The sequence below is a fragment of the Camelus ferus genome, chromosome 6 (assembly GCF_009834535.1).
Source record: "Camelus ferus isolate YT-003-E chromosome 6, BCGSAC_Cfer_1.0, whole genome shotgun sequence".
Classification (NCBI taxonomy): domain Eukaryota; kingdom Metazoa; phylum Chordata; class Mammalia; order Artiodactyla; family Camelidae; genus Camelus; species Camelus ferus.
The window spans coordinates 83,645,056-83,664,379 of NC_045701.1; the positions used below are offsets into that span (position 1 = coordinate 83,645,056).

At 41.0% G+C, this 19,324-nt stretch overlaps 1 pseudogene; it reads left to right on the forward strand.

Annotated features, from left to right (window-relative positions):
• Positions 1 to 1,676: 1,676 nt before the first annotated feature.
• On the forward strand, positions 1,677 to 19,101 carry LOC116664387 (annotated as a pseudogene).
• The last annotated feature ends 223 nt before the right edge of the window (positions 19,102 to 19,324 follow it).

Consider the following 19,324-nt stretch of genomic DNA (forward strand, 5'->3'; position numbering starts at 1 on the left):
GGGATCCTACTCTAATTGCATGAGCCCTTTGAAAGCAGAGTTTTCTCTGGCGAGTGCTAGAGAGATTCGTTGCTGGTTTGAAGATGGAGGAGTCCCGGGCATGCAGGCAGCTTAAAGAGCTAAGAGAGGCCTCCAGCAGACTGCCAGCAAAGAAATGGGGATGTCAGTCCTACAACTGCAAGGAATGTAATTCTGCCAACTACCTGAATAAGCTTGAAAGTGGACTATTCCCCAGAGCATCCAAGTAGGCACCCAGACTGGCCAGCACCTTGATTTCAGCCTGCGAGCCCGTCAGCAGAGAACCGAATTGAGTCCACTTCCTATGGCCACAAGGCTCCATGTGTCTACCCTGTCTCCAGATGCCATTGGGAAGAGACAAGAGGGAACAGAAAGTGTATTAGTTAGAATGCAGAATCAGCTGCTATGACAAAAGACCAAAGTGACAGTGACATAAACAAGGTAAGTTTCTCTCTTATGAAGCACTTCAAGTGTTAGCAGTCCAGGGCTGATAGAGAAGTTCCCTGGTGTGGGGACCCAGGTTCCTTCTGTCTTGAGCTCTTCCATTCCTAGATCGTTGGCTTCATTTGGTCCAGGATGGCTCCACACCATGACACATTCCAAGCAGCAGGGTGGAGAATGTGCATGTGTATTACACCCTATTGGCCAGAATAAAGGCTTCAGGGAAGGCTGGGAAATGTAGTCTTTAGTTGGGTGGCCATGGGCCTGGCTAAAACTCAGGAGTTGTATTATGAAAGGAAGTAAAAAAGAATGGATATTTGGGGACATCCAGCCATTTCTGCCACCAAGAAGACAGTCTGAAAGACTAATCCCTTTTCAAAAAAATCTGAAGGAAAGTAATTTAAACCAGAAGAATCTGAGAAGCCTCTAAGTGGCAACTTTAAGCCATCTCCCTTTTCCTACCTTCTTGCCCTACAAGATCTAGTTGAAGGACCTAGAGGAACACAGTATTTCCTGCACATCTGAGGGTACTGTGTAAATGTTTAGCCCTACTATGAAAGAAAATAAGGTAAGGGTTGTATCCCACCACTGTTCCAGAACATCCAGACAGGCCTAAGTTTCACCTACAGGAGATGGAGAAGGGAGTTCTGTTGCCAAAAAGCCTTGTCACCACAAAGCAGTTCTAGCAAGAGGAACATGAGCCTTCTGCAGTCCCGTGAGTGCCCAGTAAATACCACATGATGACAGAAGAGGAGGAGGTTGTAGGGTAATCGGAGGCCGGCCTGAAGTCAAGGACCTCAAGAGTCCGGTGTTAAAATGTCTTTTTTTTTCCCTTTAGTATTAAAGCTGTCAGGTTTTTTAATGCTTGCTTGGGACCTGTTAGCAGAGTATTATTTTATCATATAGTCGTCTATAAAAGATTAACCAATAAAATCAATGAAGTATTGGCTATTACTGTTCCCATTTTACAGATTAAAAAAAAATGAAGGCTCAGTGAAAATAAATAAATGGCCCAAAGTCTATAAAGGAGCTAAGCCTGAAGATTAGGAGTCAGGAATCAAGCTGAGCTGGGGTTTTTCTCCCCCAAGGATATTATTAATGTTGTCTTCATTACCTTGTGGGGTATGCTTTCCAGAAGGACCAAGGTAGAAATTCTTTCTGACCTTGATACAATTGGGTCCTAAAGGAGAGACACTGAATTGTATAAATGAACACAGATGTGTGTGTGTGTGTGTGTGTGTGTGTGTGTGTGTAAACACAAGACTCATTGCAAAATCCATGGCCCACCCAAAGGAAACCCAGTTTTTCAGACTCACTTTCTGGCCACATTGTATGTCACCACAGTTCTTTCTTCTTTTACTTCCACTTCTTTTTTCTCCAAAGTCACTCTTCTAATAAAAAAAATTATGCCTGGGAGGCAGAGACTTGGTTTTGTGGAGTCAGACGCAGGTGCAATGCTGTATGTCTCAGACTTTTACCACCAGGGCAGAAAAAGTATTTTGTTTGCTTTTGTCAAAGCAGCAGTGTGGACAGTGAATTATCCTAACCTTTTAAGATGACCTTTCATGTAATATTTTGCAAAACAAATCAGGTATACTAGGAAGACAGGGACAGTCCACAGGAACTGTCATAGAGAAACTGTCAGGAGAAGCCTAGAGGGGAGTGGCATAAAGGGCAGGGCAAAGGAAGGAACTCTGCAGAGATGTGGGTTCAGGAAGAAGTGGGCCTCATCCTGATCACACGAGGAGTTCTGAAACACACCCTGTACCACAGAGGCAAGAGGGCTGAGCACATTGGCTAGTCATTGGCCATGAAGAGGGGGTGTAACCCCCAGGAATCTCCTGGCGGGGGACAGCTTCCCTTAGCCAAAGACAGAGTGGGAACCAACCTGAGAAGGTGCAGAATGAGCTTTTAGCAGCCAACACCTACAGGCAGGAGGTAGTGTGCTGGCCCAGTGGAGGGATCCTGGGTTGGGCACCAAGAGCATCCACTACACTGGAACCATCACAACTTATGCATAATACTAAAGTCAGGTATATGTGATAGTTTCTTGGTGTGCTATTTGGTTTATTTATTTATTTTTGGCCATTTTCAGTAGATTTTATTTTTTAGAGTAGTTTTAGGTTCATAGCAAAATTGAGCAGAAAGTATAGAGTTCCATATACCTCCCTGTCCCCTACATGCACGCAGCCTCCCCCCAAATCAACATCTTACACCAAAGTAGTGCTTTTCTTATAATCAGTGAGCCTACATTGGCACATCACTATCACCCAAAGTTTACAATTTACATTAGGTTTCACTCTTGGTGTTGTACAGTCCATGGATTTTGACAAATGTATCATGATATTGATCTACCATTACAGTATTGTACAGAATAGTTTCACTGCCCTAAAAATCCTCTGTGCTCTGCCTGTTCATCCCTCCCCACCTCCAACCCCTGGCAACCACTGATCTTTTCACTGTCTCCATAGTTTTGCCTTGGTCAAAGTGTCATATAATTGGAATCCTGTAGTACATAGCCTTCTTGCATTGGTTTCTTTCACTTAATAATGTGCATTTAAGTTTCTTCCATGTCTTTTTATGGCTTGAGACTTCATTTCTTTTTCATCACTGAGTAGTATTTCATTGTCTGGATTATCACAGCTTATTTATCTACTCATCTACTAAAGGACAACTTAGTTGCTTCCAAGTTTTGACAGTTATGAGTAAAGCTACTGCAAACATCCATGTGCAGATTTCGTGTGGATGTAAGTTTTCAACTCACTTGAGTAAATACCAAGGAGCATAATTCCTGCATCATGTGGAAAGAGTATGTTTAGTTTTATTAAAAACTGCCAAACTGTCTTCCAAAGTGACTATACCTGAACCATTTTGCATTCTCCCCAGCAATGAATGAGAGTTCATATTCTACATTCTCACCAGAATTCAGTGTCTTTGGTGTTTGGAATATTGTCCATTCTAATAGGTACGTAGTGTAGTGGTATCTCGTTTTCATTTGTAATTTCCTAATGACATACAATGTTGAGCATCTTTTCATATGCTTATGTGCCATCTCTATATCTTCTTTGGTGTGGTGTCTGTTCAGGTTTTTTCCCTATTTTTTAATTGGGCTGTTAATTTTCTTATTGTTGAGCTTTAAGGGTTCTTTTTATATTTTGGATAATAGTCCTTTGTCAGATATGTCTTTTGCAAGTATTTTCTCCAGTCTATGGCTTGTCTTCTCATTCTCTTGATTTATTTATACTTTTACTCAACGTGGATGAACCTTGGAAACATTATAAGTGAAAGGAGTCAATTACAGAAGGCTGTATTTGTATCATTCCATTTATATGAAATGTCTACCACACAAATCCATTGAGTCAGAAAGTAGATTAGTTGTTTCCAGGGACTGAGATAAAATGGTGAGTGACTGCTAGCAGGTACAGATTTTTCTCTTTGGGGTGATGAAAATGTTCTAAAATTAGATGTTGGTGATGGGTGCACAACTGTGAATATACTAAAAACGATTGGATTGTACACTTTGAAGGATGAATTTTATGGTATGTAAATTATATTGCAATAAAGTTTTTAAATTTGTATTTTAGGACTGAAGTGTAAAATTTTTAATTGAATATTTTCACAGACATTTTTAATAAAAAGTTGGGTTTCAGGTCAGAACATGACTTCTGTATCTCCATAACTTCAGCATCACTCTCCCTTTTTTTAACTTAAAAAAAATTGAAGTATAGTTGATGTACAATATTATATAAGTTACAGGTGTACACTATGTGATTCATAATTTTTAAGTTTATACTCCATTTACAGTTATTATAAAATATTGGCTTTATTCCCTGTGTTGTACAGTATATCCTTATAGCTTATTTTATACATAATAGTTTATACCTCTCGATTCCTTATCCCTATCTTGCCCCTTCCCCCTCCCCTCTCCCAGCTGGTAACCACTAGTTTGTTCTCTATATATGTGAGTCTATTTCTTTTTTGTTATATGTACTAGTTTGTTGGGGTTTTTTAGATTCTACATATAAGTGATACCATACAGTATGTCTTTCTCTGACTGACTTATTTCACTTAGCATAATACCCTCCAAGTCCACCCATGTTGTTGCAAATGACAAAGTTCATTCTTCTTTATGGCTGAGTAGTATTCCAGTGTATACATATGCCATACCTTCTATAACCATTCATCTATTGATGGACACTTAAGTTGTTTCCCTATTATCACTCTCTCTTTCAGTTTACATTCTTTATATTTTATGCATCCTTGAAAGCTGCCTTCAATCCTTTCTAGAATAAGACTAGATGTAAATAAATAAAGATGGAACACCTGATTCACCTGTGCATTCCCCAAATGCCTTGACCCTTGGGGAATCCAGACATTTTCACAGGTGCCTTTGCAGTATATTTTCAGCACCAAAAATAAAACTGAGAATGTAGCACTGAGATCTAACACCAGGGGTTACAAGTCACATGTCTCACTCTGCTGAGTTTTGGGGAAGTACCTTTAGTTACCAACACAGATGATCAACATCTCCTTTGGGCCAATAAGCCCTTCGTAGTCATTTCTCAGTTGTACTTCACTGCCTTTGGATGTCATGTGGCAGTGTAACTTGGTCTGGGTCAGGTGACTTATCCAGATTAATTGAGCTCAGTGGAGCCAAGCATTTCCCCTAGAACTATGTCCTAGATGAATCCTCGTAACATTTTGACCTGCCTAGAATGTCATACCTTAGTGTGAACTGATAGGCAGATAGATAAATTAGATTCCTGGAATCAGAAGACACCTTGGAGGAAGTGATGAGAGCAGAAACAAAGTGAACTACCCAGAGACTGACTAGGCAACCTCGGATGAGTGGGTCCACCACCGTGGGCCTCCAACCCTTTCTCATCTTGGAAATGAAAGGGTTGAACTCACTGATCTGTGAGACCTCTTTTAGCTCTACAGATCAGCTGGCGTAGGGCTTCCCAAACTCTTGGACTTCACATATCATTACAGTTCTCAGAGACTTTCCAAGAAAAGACAATAAAAAACGATTACCACCATTTTCTATCACATCACTTCCAGAAAGAAAAGACATATTAACTTTAAAAAACAAAGGTGGGAAGGAAATAATCTCAGAATAAAAGACAGTCCTTGTTAAGGAAAAGGGTTGGCAACTTTTCTTCAACGTATGCATTGTGTACTCATTCTGTCTTTCTTATTTTAAAAAACAGCTTTTAACGAGGATTATCAACCAAGAGAGTGGTTTGTTAGTAGCATTTGTCAGCCTCCTCTGTGTGTCCCTAGATGCTGCTGCATGGGCCCTTCCTTTGTCTGGACATCTTTGCCCTCATAAAGGGCAGTACATGTCACTCTTCCAGTCCCCCACCAGTTCTCTTTCCATCCCAACCCTTCTGTGATTTATTTTTCCCTTCCATTTTCTGTTCCATCTCTCCCATCCTCTCTGTCTATTTCTTGCCCCATGTCTTCTGTCTCCTGTCCTCCCTTCCAGTTTCCTGTCTCTCACTTTGGTCTTTATCCATCCCTGTCTGTCATCAACATGAAGACCAACCAGCATTACCAAACTGCCCCCCATCAGAGGCCTCCATCTTTAGTGTGTTGCAATTTGACAGCATGACATTCTGAGTTACTAAAATTTATCAGCCATTTTTATTCATAAAAATAGCTTTTTTGACATATCTACATGTCATACAGTTCACTTCAAGTGTGCAATTCAATAATTTGCAGTAAATATATAGACTTGTGCAACCATGCCCACAATCTAATTTTAGAACATTTCCATCATCCCCAAAAGATCCATTATGCCCATTTGCAGCCACTCCCTCTTCCCACCACCAGGTCCCAGCAACCACAAATCTACTTTCTGTCTCTATAGATTGGCCTTTTCCAAACATTTCATAAAATGGTATTGTGCATTATGTGGTCTTTTGTCTCTGGCTTCTTTCATTTAGCATAATATTCTTAAAGTCCAACCATGTCATAGCATGTATCAGTATTTCATTACTTTTTATGGCCCAATAATATTTCATTGTAAGGATATACCACATTTTGTTTATCCATTCATCAGTTGATGGACATTTGGGTTGTTTCCACTTGTTGGTTATTATAAATCTGCTATGAACATTCATATACAAGTGTTTGTGTGGACATGTTTTCAGTTCTCTTGGGGATACACCTACAAGTGGAATTACTGGGTGTGACAGGCAGAATAATAGCCCCCTAAAGATGTCTGTGTCCTAACTCCTGGAACCTGTGAACATGTTTCCTCATGTGGCAGAAGCAACTTTGCAGAGGTGATTAAGGATCTTGAGATGGGGGAATTATCTTGGATTATCAAAGTGGGCCCAGTGTAATCACAAGGGTTATTATAAAGGAAAGAGAGAGGCAAAGTGTCAGAGTGGTGCAGGGTGAAAAAGACTCATCTGGACATGACTGGCTTTGAAGATGGAAGAGGCCATGATGCAAGGAATGCAGGCAGCCTCTGAAAAATCAAGGAAATAAATTTCCCCCTATGGCCTCCAGAAGGAATGTAGTTCTGCCAACACCTTGATTTTAGCCCAGTGAGACCCTCTTTTGGACTTCTGACCACCAGGACTATAAGAGAATACATTTGTGTTGCTTTAAACCATAAAGTTAATGTTAATTTGTTACAGCAGCCACAGGAAACTAATACACTAGGTCATAAGGTAATCCTAGCTCTCTTTTTACATCACAGATAGACCCATTTAAGGAGGCATCAGTGGTTGGAGTTAAGAGCACAATTTGCCAGGTGTATGGGTTCAAATTCCAGCCCTACTACTTACTGTATGTGATCTTGAGTAAGTTTCCTTAAATTTTGGTTCCTCGGTTTCCCTATCTGAAAAATGGGATTAATAATAATACCTCCCTTACAGTCTGTTATGAGGATTAAATGAATGGGTCTTAGTACTATACCTGGCAGGAAGCAGTATACACAGTCATTTACCATTATCATTATTCACATAGTCTTCCCAGAACAAAGGAACAGCTATAGCCTGTCCCAGAGGTGAAACCAAAAATTTGCTTAAACCTTTCAAAAAATGTTTTCTTTGTCCCATCAACCCTGTTGAAACCTCACAGTTCTTAAGACCAAGTTTCCCCTAGAGCTCAAGACAAAAGTTTTAAGGAAGTCCCCTCCCTGGAGAATTATTTTTGAGAAGAAAGTTTTGCCCAGCCTCCTAGCTGAGAAAGACAGTGGTGTTCTGCCAAAATGCTCTTGGCAGATCTGGTTCCCTCCACCACATCTTGCTCAGAAGTCACTGCTTAGTCCATGGATAACTATCTGTTATGTGTTTTTATCCAGTCCCTCAAAACACTGTAATGTAAGCACTTTGCAAATGTTGGCTGAATACCAAATGAATACATGAGGGTTGACCAGAAGAGCAGCATGGTTTCAACTTCCACTGACATTCTTTCTAGGATAAATGAAGTCCCTTTCTGACTTTTGGGAGTAGAATAACTTTGGAGATGATATAGCCCAGGACCCTGATTTTCCAAACAAAGAAGTTGAGATTGTGAACAGAACATGAGAACTAAGATCATATATAGCAAGTTAGCTACAAAGCAGGACTTGAACATAGCTGTTCTGGTTTCCGGCCCAGATGCCTTTCTCTTTAGATATTGCTACAGGTGAAAGAGTTTAAGACTTTGGGTTGAATCTGGGCTGACCTCAGGTCATGCCCTGAAAACCACTTGCTCAGTCAAGTTCCTGGTATCATGTTGTCTCATTATCTTATACTTCCTTTTCCAAATAAAACTTCTTTTTCAGTTCTAGTGTTCAGCAAATGAAAGAAATACTATCAGCATTATCTCTTGTTACATCTTCTATCTACAGCCCCCAGTGAGCATGAGAAGACATTGGGAAAAGCCACTGTTACCTTTGGCTGATATCCCAGCACCCATTAACCCAAACCAGGGACAAATAATTGCATAAGTAGTGAGGCTGGCTTGTGACGTTCAGAAAAACACACAGATAGTAATTAACATGGTTTCAAAAGTAAAAATAGTTAACCAAAGTTGACCAAAGTTCCTCTTTTTATCCTTCTTTCTCTACAACAAAGCAGTTGTTTTAAAGTGAGGTTGCTGACTGAGGAAATTTTTAAAAATCAAAACAAGAAGCAATAAATGGCTAACAAAGTCTTGTACTCAATAAAAGACTCCCAGACTAGTTCAGGCTTTCATAAATGAGTGGACAGATCCTGAATCAGTGAAAAGTTATGCAGAGTGTATGAACAGATTCAATACTCATCCTCTTAGGGAGGCTTTATGCTAATAAATTCCGAGGGCCCCTTACTTTCCCTTGTATCATTCAGAGAAGGACCTCTGGTATCTTCATACTATTCCTACTGCTGAACCCCTGAAATGTTCTTTTGTTACCAAATAAAAATCCTTTATACAAGTTCCCCAAGAGATTTCTTTATTTCAAGCACTGTGGCAGTATTTGAATCTTTGCGAAATTTTAAAATGTTTTCTTTCTTTTTCTTGTTTCATTACATTGGCTGGAACTTTTAGTACAATATTGAATAGCAGTGGGTATCCTGGTTTTTTCAAAAAATAATGTACTGTGTTATTTTGAAATATTTCAAACATAAGATAAGATTATACAATAACAAATGACCATGTACCCACATTCCAGCTTTATCGAATAATAACATCATATTTGTCCTGACCCTTAAAAAACTTTATCTGAAGATCTCTCTGTCCCTGTTTCCTCAGCCCAGAAGTACCTACTGTTACAAATTAGTGTTCATTATTCCTGTAAATTTTTATACTCTTAATATGCATGTATACATCCATGAGAAGAACACAGTGCTGTTAAAAGAATGGAGGAAACTTAAATGCATATTATTAAGTGAAAGAAGCCAAACTGAAAAGGCTATGTACTGCATGATTCTAACTATATGACATTCTGGAAAAGACAAAATATGGAGACAAGAAAAAGATCTGTGGTTGCCAGCAATGGGGTGGAGGGAGATGAAAAGGCAGAGCACAGAGGATTTTTAGGGCAGTGAAAATACTCTGTATGATGCTGTAATGATGGCTATATGTCACTATACTTTTGTCTAAGCGCATAGAATATACAGTACCAAAAGTGAACCTTATGGTAAACTATGGACTTTGATGTGTCAGTGTAGGTTCATCCTTGATAAAACGTGTACTGTTCTGGTGAGTGATATTGATAATGGGGGAGGCTATGCACGCATAGGGGGCAGGGGGATATAGGAAACCTCTGTGCCTTCCTCTCAATTTTATTGTAAACCTACAACTGCTCCAAAAAGATAGAAGTCTCTTTTAAAAGTACATAGTATTATGTCACAGATTTAAATGTTTTAATAAGTGTTATTATACCACATATCTAAAATTCAGCAACTTTTTTATTCAGATTTTAAAAATAAAAATAGGCAAGTCTGATCAACTAAGCAATTATGCATCAAACTTCCTATGAGGCATAGTGGAAAAGGTGAACTTGGGTTTGAGAACAGCGCAAACTCTTGCTCCACTATGGCTAAGCAGAATTCCCACCTTATATTGCCTTGTCTTTTTTTGTTTTAATTTTTCATCATAGACGATCTCAAACATTTACTAGAGTAGACAGCACAGCGAAATGGGCATCCATGTATCTACCAGTCAACTAGACTCAACACTGATCAAATGATGGTCACTCTTGTTTGATTTGTCTTGACTCCCATCAAATTCCCCCAAATCCACATTATTTCATAGAAAATCTCAGATATTATTGTATTCTATCTGTGGTAGTCAGCCCCCAAGATGGCCCCCAGTGACCCTCCCCTCCTGGTACTCACACCCTTGTATATTCCCCTCCCACAATGAATCAGGGGTGTCTGTGTAGACCGTAAAATATGGTGGAAGTGTTGGTTTCTGATCTCCGAGGCTGAGTCGTAAGATATTGCAGTTTCCTCACTGGTCTCTTGTATTGCTCACTGTGGGGGACACAGTTAGGTCTAGGATAAGGTAAGCAAGGCACCTAGGATGCAAAATTTAGGGAGGCATTTACTCTCAGGTGCTGACCCTGCACTTGTACAACCCTGAGAATGAATTCTTCCATTTTTGCCCTCTACGTGACTCACTTACCTCACTCTAGTCTTGGCCTTGGTGGGGGAAGCCAGCTGCCATTCCATGAAGACACTAAAGCATCCTTGTAGAGAGGTCTACATGAAGAGGAACAGAAGCCACCCATCAACAGACAGCACTGACTTGCCAATCAGGACAGAAGCAGATCCTTTAGCCCCCGTCAAGATTTCAGTGACTGGAACTCATGAGACACCATCATGAGAGAATCTGAGCCAGAACTGACCAGCCAGACTGCTCTCAAATCCCTGCCCATAGAAATGTGGGAGATAATGTGTAAATGTAATGTTGCTTAAGCCACTGAGTTTTGGGATAATTTGTTATACAGCAGCAGATAACTAATACAGAGACTGGTACCTAGAAGTAGGGGCTGCCCTAACAAAAACCTAAAAATGTGGAACTGTCTTTGGGATTAGGCAAAGGGTGGAACCTGGAAGGAACTTGAGGTCCTGTTACTGAAAACCTAAAGGGCCTCAAAGAGGCAGTGAGAAGTAGCTTAATGGCCTTCAGGGAAGCTGACCACGAAAGGTTAAGGGAAAATGAAGAAAATATTATCAAATGGCTGTTTTAACTCATAAGTTTTCACTTAAAGAGTAACTGTACTTGGGGAACCTGGATGTGATTTAGATGGTGAATTGCTGCTGTAATGGAATAGATTTTTTCAGGACCTTGGGAGGTGGTGAGTATATTTTTCATGTCAGAAGGACTGAATCACTGGGACCAAAAAGCAGACTGGTAGCTAGCCTCCCCACCCACAGAAACTGAGGAAGATAATAAATATTTACTGTTGTTCTGAGCCATTATATTTTGATAGATTGTTATGCTCTAATAAAAAACTGATATATTATCCATAAATATTTCAATATATATCTCTAAAAGATAAGAGCTCTTCTTAATTTTTTTATTTTAAAATATACACTCACAGGAAGTTGCAAAAGAAGTATAGTTCATGACCTCCAGCTTCAAGTGGGCCCTGGATGCTGCCCAGAATCACCCATTTTCTCTCTATTCAATTCACATTCCCACCTGTGCTAAGTGGCACTTTCACATTTTCTCACTCCTAAAACCCATGACCTCCCCGATCCACATCTGCAGCCAGCAACCTCATTTCTTACTTCATTAAGGAAAGTGAATCAATCAAAAGAGAACTTCTACAAGCTCTCCCCCACCCCAGCACATCCACCCACACCCCCACGCCTGCGTCTGTGTCTGTATAGTCTGCCTTGCTTCCTGTTAGGATGCACAAACAAAAGAAGAGCAAAGAGCATCTCACTCTCCATCCAAGTCTACAAAGATCAACCCGCTGCAGCTGCTGACCTACAGTACACTTGGTGCTTCAGACAAAAAGGTTATGGCAGTAACAGGATGAAGCAGCCTGTGCTTCAGACAGAGGAAATTAAAGATGATAACAGGATGCTCTGTGCTTTGGACAAACAGGTCCTTAGATACTTTGATGCATTTCAGGAAGAATTTTAATGAACCCTGCTTCTTTCATCTTCCATAGAGAAGTGCTACAATCATTAACTTGAGACATCTGTTCTTTGTGACTAGCAGTGATCTTTTACCAAGATGTTTGCTGACTACATGTATTCCCTAACAACAACAGAAATCACATATAAAGCTAGCCTCCCCCCTGCCTCTTTGGAGCAGATTCCCAGAGCTATCTGAGAAGCTGTCTCCTGGACTATATATAGTCCTTAATAAGACCTGAATAAAACTTAACTCACAGCTCTCACAGTATACATTTTTCTTTAAGTTGACAGATGAATGAACTGTCTGTGTTCCTAGCTAAGACCATCCCCTCCACACATGCCCTGTATGCACCACCCCCTCTCATCAACCCAAGGGCATTGCTTCGACTTCCATCTCTCACTTGCATTATCATTCTTCCTTCCTCCAAAGAGAGCTTTTCCATGCTGTTTTTTCTCCAATCTTAAAAAAAGAAAAGCAGTGGGGGTAAAAAACCAAATTTCTTCTGTATAGTACAGGGAACTAACTGTATTCAATATCTTGTAATAGCCTTTAATGAAAAAGAATATGAAACAAATATATGTATGTATATGCATGACTGGGACACTGTGGTATACACCAGAAATTGACACATTGTCTGACTATACTTTAATTAAAAAAAAAAAAGGAAAAGCAGGGAAAGGAAAAAAACCCTCTCTTGACCCCACCATGTCCCCTCCAGAAACTGCCCTCTTATCTTCTTTTCCTGTACAGTAAAATTCCTTAGAAGAATGGTCAGACTAGTTCTTTCCAGTTTCCCATCTCACTCCCCTCTCTCTCTCAATAGCGCTCTCTCTCTCTCTCTCTCTATATATATATATAATGAAAATTATATATATAATGAAAATTCCTCATGCAACAAAGTGGTTAAATCTCATACCTAATATTGACAAAATGAACCATACACAGAAGAAAACATATACAAGGACTCCATGTATGTAAAGTTCACAAACAGGTGAAATTAAACTAGGTATAGCTATGCAAAGTTAGGAGATACACCTTCTTTTTGTGTTCTAATTTCCAGTGATAACTGGAAGAAAAAAAAAAAAGTACAACCTAAGAGCTGTGAGTTGAGTTTTATTCAGGGTCTTACTGAGACCTATACCCTGGGAAACAGGCTCTCAGATAAGTCTGAGGATCTGCTCCAAAGAGGTGGGGGAGGAGCCAGTATATACATGAATTGGGGGGGCTAGGAAAAACATGGGGTCAAGCATACATCTTGGTAAAAGATTACTGCTAGTCACAAAGAACTGATATCTAAAGTTAATATTAGTGCTCTTTGATGTATGGATAGGTGCAAGAATCTGGGGTCACTGAAATTCTTCCTGAGATATGCACCTTAGCTGCCTATGGGCCTGTTCTTAACTGTCTGGGGCCTGTTTATCCAAAGCACAGAATGCCTCACCTGTTTTTTCCATTTTTAATTCCCCTCAGGGTACACTGTAAGTGGGCAACTGCAGTGGGTTGTGATTTAATCCTTCATCTAACTGTAGGACGAGTGACACTCTTTGTTCCTTTTTTTCCCACACCAACTTGGGGGTGGGTGTTTCCCCCAACCAACAAACAATTCTCAGACACCAACTGGGTATCCTAAAATGCAACTCAATTCTGACACTATCTGCCTGGAGATAGCTTCAGATTCCACAGGTTAAGTGTTCAGTCCCACAAGACTGCCCTTCATCCCCACTGCCTACTTCAGAGGCCAGCTACAAGCCCAGGTTTTTATCTGTGCTTCTGACCCACTGGCTGTAAATCAGAGGTTCCCAAAATACCTTCATCAGGTTCGATTAATTTGCTAGAACTGCTCACAGAACTCAGAGAAACATATGACTTACTAGAGCACTAGTTTATTGTGAAAGGATATAACTCAGGAAGAGCCAGATGTAGAGCTGTACAGGATGTTTCTGAACTGAACTTGGGTCAGCTCATCCACTGTGTAGTAAAGCCAATCTACTGACACTGGGTTGTGGTGAAGGCAAGTACAGCATTTATTGCAGGGCCCAGCAAGGAGAATGGGCAGCTCATGCTCAAAAGCCCTGAACTCCCTCATGGCTTTCAGGCATGACTTTAAAGGCAACATTTAGGGTGAGGGCTGCAGGGTGCATGACTTTCTTCTGGTTGGTTGGTGGAGGTAACAGGGTAGTGATTCAGGAATCTTGATCATCAACCTTCTGGTTCCAACCAGTCTGGGGTCCACATGCTTGTGGCCAGCATGTAGTCACCATCACTATAAGGATGGGGATGGGGAAGGGGGAGGGTCTTCTTTCTTCAGAACAACTCAAAGATATGTCAGACTGTTATGTATGCCCCTTGGAGAGGAACTAAGACTCTGTTTTATCACTGAACTATTGTTTCTTGACTGCTTTTCCTTTGTTTCTGCATTCCCTTACTTCCCTAATTAGTAACTGCCTGAGTCTGCTCTTTGGAACTCAGGGAAGGCCTAGGAGACCAAAGCCTTTTTCTACAAACAAGAAACGGGACAGACTGAGGTATGTTCAAACAGCCAGACTTCTTTACTCATCAGTTTACCAGTGCACTCATTCCTCAGGCCTCCCTTACAGGACTTACTACCTTGTTTATGACTGTAATTTTCCTTATCTATCCTGACAGACTTCAGGCTCTTTGAAAGCAGACATTTCATCTGTCTCCTTAATGCCTAGCTGTGCCTGGCATAGACCAGATAACTCAACAAAAATGGAATGAGTGAGTGAATGGAAGACAGGGTGGCCCGTGTAAAAGGAGGCCAGCACCTGGGAACTTCACAAGATTTGTCCTCAGAATAGTGGGGAGACCTGTCTGGATGGAGCAGAGGGTACCTGTCAGGAAATAGCATTAGAAGGTAAAGCATGGCACTGAGTCTCTGCTAGGCTGCCGCAGTTCCCTGCTTACAGGAGAACAGGCCAGTCAGGAATGACACTAGTTGAAGCAAACACGCATTTACGTGGCTGCTTCCTAGGTGGGAGTCAGGCTTCACACAGCTACACCACTTCAGATGACAGATACCCAAATCATGATTAACAGTCAGTTTACAAAGGAACAATATCAATGACCCAGCAGTGCCCCTTTCTGGGCCCCCAGCACAAGACTTGGGCATCCTCCTCTCCTCCATCTGCCCTCTGGGACCAGGGAGCACCCACTCACTATCTGTTGTGGGCACAACGGGGCGGCTGGTCAGTGAGCCAGTGACACATGGGTTGGTAAAAGAATTTAGCAGAGATGAAGTATGGGAACAGAAAGGAGTTTATTTGGTTACACTGCCATAGACAACAGCAGGCCACACAGATGAGGGGTGCCTGTGTGAGCACCAAGGGCCAGTTCTTGGGGTCTTTTATAAGGTTGGGTCAAAGGTGCCTGATCAGCTTGTGCACAAGTCGCTCATTGGTTGTAGGTGAGTTAAGAAGTTTAGGGTCTGACGAGGTGGTGGGATTTATGACTTTGATAAGGTGGGCTGAAACAAGCCAGCCTGAGCTGCTGTGAGATTAGGCATTGCCTAGGGCTATTAGTTTGTTAGGGCAAACACACCTAGTAAAGAATGTACTTTATCTGTTGAGGGATCACAGGCAGACATCTGAGAGCCCAGAAATGGGAGTTGTTGAACTTTGAAGGATGTCAGTTAGCCTAACACTATCCCTCCCTCCTTCCTGAGACCCTTACCCTCTTCTCAGCCTCCTGGCTCCTAAGGAAAGGGAGCTGGTCTGATCCTGCCCTTGGCCACACCACCAAAGTCACACCTAACTGCAAAGATGATGTCGCCCCTCATGTCTGGCTGTTTGAACATACCTCAGTCTGTCCCCTCATGAAGACCCCTCCTCTCAGGCCTGGAGAACTCCACTAGGCTTTTTCATGCTTGCATGTTGGAATGCCTCCAGCATTTCAGCCGGATGTTCCACCTCTGTGTTCCTGGGATTTTTGAAAGCCAAGTAGGGAAGCTACTTGAGATGAGTTTTGGGAGGAAAGAGGTAATTGGCCCTGTGGCAGGCTGGATGGGAGAGGTCCAGGAGTTTCAAAGCAAGGCCCATGCATTCATTTTGGATGGAACTGGGACTTTGGATGTAGACTTTAGATGGAGAAGAATCAGCAGAAAGGAATGTGGGGAAAAACTCAGAGGGACATAAAAAATCACACTTACCAGTTATTAAGCACCTTTTGTGTGCCAGGTATTGTGCTGGGTGCTTACACATGCAATAGATTCTTTCTGAGATACCTACCCGTCTGATGGAACCAGCTCCTCTAATCCACAGGGTGGGACCACTGTGCTCATTCATTTAACAAATACATAAGCACCTACCAAGTAGCACGCCCTGTCTTAGGTGCTCGGTACAATAGAAAGATAGATGTGATGTAGGCCTTCATGGAGGGGAGATGGACACTAAGTAAATAAACAAATAAAAATATATATACATTATACAAATTATTATAAATTTGCATAATTATACCAAAAATTGTATTATTACAAATATTATAAAGGAAAAGAATGAGGTACCACGTGGAGAAGGACAGGAGCTCGCTTACTCAGGGTGGCCAGGGAAGCCTCCAGAGGGGAAAACTTTTATACCAAGACCTGAAGGAGGGAAGGGACCAGTGTACGAAGTGGGGATGTGGGCAGTGGGGGAGCGGGGGATGTGTGGAGGGGAAATCTCCAGGCAGTGGGAACATCAAGGCCAATGTTCTTGAGGGTGAGATGACTGGACTGTGTGAGCATGACGGGGAGCAGTTCCAGATGGAGCTGGAGAGGGCAGCCTGGGCCGGATCCTGCAGCGCCCTGTGAGCCAGAGTAGGGAGGCTGGCTTTAATTTCACACACAGTTATTTGATGTGTTAATTTTTTAAAGTACATAGATTATTGAATCACTTGGTTTAAAAATATTTTTATAACTGTATTTCAATATTTCCAATATAGCTTCCTGTATCATCTTGCGTGTATTATATTATGCTTTTAAAAACACAGTTCTGCCTTGTGGTTCTAGTGGGGAGAGAAGGAGGAAGCAGGGAGTGGGGCAGTTGAGGAGGGACTCACGGGAGGCTTCTGCTACCACCACCATGGTTGCTGCAGCCCCTATGCTCCCAGTGTGGGAAAGGAGTGAATTCCGGGTGTGAGCCCAGGCCGCTGGGGCTGTGGGAGGGTTGGCAGTGGGAAGGCGATGGCAGGTAGAGATAAACTCAACATGAACAGCATCATCCAATGGCTGCTGGAAGTGAGAGGCTCCAAGCCGCATAAGAATGTCCAGCTTCAAAATGAAATCAGAGTACTCTGCTTAAATTCCTGAGAGATCTTTCTCGGTCCACCAATCCTACTAGAGCTTGAAACACCACTCAAATCATGTGATGATACCCACCAGCAATACTATGATTTGCTTCGACTTTTGGAGTACAGTGTGGTTTCCCACCAGAAAGCGAGTCCTTTTTTTTGGAAACTATGTGGACAAGGAGAAACAGTCTTTGGAGACTATCTGCCTCTTATTGACTAAGAATACCAAATATCCCAAGAATAGTTTTCATCTCAGACAAAACCACGAATGTGCCAGCATCAATAGAATGTGTGGATTTTACGATGAATGTAAAAGAAGATATAGCATTACACTATGGAAAACTTTCATGGAGTGCTTTAACTATCTACTGATGGCAGCCATCATGGACGAGAAAATAGTCTGCTGTCATGGAAGTTTATCACCAGATCTTGAATCTGTACAGCAGGTTCCAAAAACTATGCAACCAACTGATGTACCAGATCAAGGTCTTTGTAATCTTTTGTGCTCTGACCCAGATAAAGATGTCTTAGGCTGGGGTGAAAATGACAGAGAGGTGTCCTGGTGTCCTTCACGTTTGGTGCAGAAGTGGTTGCAAAATTTCTCCATAAGCATGATTTGGATCATCAGGTGGTTGAAGAGGGATATATATTTTTGCAAAGAGGCAGTTGGTCACTGTTTTTCTGCACCTGATTATTGTGGAGAGTTTGACACTGGAGGTGCCATGATGAATGTGGACAAAACACTAATGTGTTCTTCTCAGATTTTAAAGCCTGCAGAGAAAAAGGAGACCTGGTAACGCCTCCAAGGAATATGATCACAAAGCATGCAAAGAAATGGGATTCATTTTGACACTGCCTCATTGGGGCTTGTAACATATAGGATATAACCTTCATTTTAAAAACTGTAACGTGTATTGGTCAGCTTGCTCAAGTAGCGTTTGTGGGCCTGCTCCTTCCATTTTTGACTTAATGAATAGTATTTGCTGGTTAGCAGCAAGTAAAAGACTCCCCATTCCCAAGAAAAAAATGTCTTGTTTTTGTTTTTTTAATTCTCCATTCCTTTTGCAAACAACTTTAATGATGGTGTTAAAACTGTCCTCTCTATTGAGTAAGTGTACGATTGATCTATTTTAAATTCAGTACAACCCATCAATAATGCCAATGCTCATTTTCTTTAGGATATAAGGAGAGTCCTAGGGTGCTCAATCTGTTATCATCATAAAATGCATACCATTGATACAAACCACTGTGAACATTCATTTTTAAAAAGTTTGTTTCAGAGGGTTTGCTTTTTTCTCTATCTTGTCACATACAAATTAGTTTTTATAACTGTCAACATTAGGAGTAACTTTCAACCTTGCCAGCATCCCTGGTATGGTGTATATTTAATTAAAGCACACTTTCCCCTACCAAATATTTTAAATGATGATTAAAGCCATTGTTATTATTTTAGGGGGTTTTTTGTTTTTTTAAAAGCCATTATTTTAAATATTTGTGACTCTTTCCTAAAGCCAAAGTTTCTGTTGAAATATGTTTTGACACTCCCCTAAGTACAAGGTGGCATGGTTGTGTACACATACGGCTTTCCTGGGGATTCAAAACAGGTTTTTGAGTCTGAATAGCACTTAGTCACATAATTACTAGCTTATTAATAATTAAAGTTAATAACATTTTGTACAATTTCCACATAGCCTGTTCATTTAGTAATCTATGTATAGCTACATCAGGTCTGAATCCATCCACTCAGAAAGCTTCAAATTACAGAAACAATACTGTTCTGAACTGGTGACTGATAATGCTTTCTTTGGCCTACATTCCTTATTCTACAGTGAAGTTGAGGCTTATAAGTCAAAACAAAGGAATTAACTTACTATCCACCAGTTTATATAGAACTCACAGTATCTATGACTTTTTTAAAACTATGATCTGTTAAAAAGAAATGTTTCAACAGATGACTGTGTACAATACTTTGTGGTGAAAATGAACTGACTTATTAAATGATAAA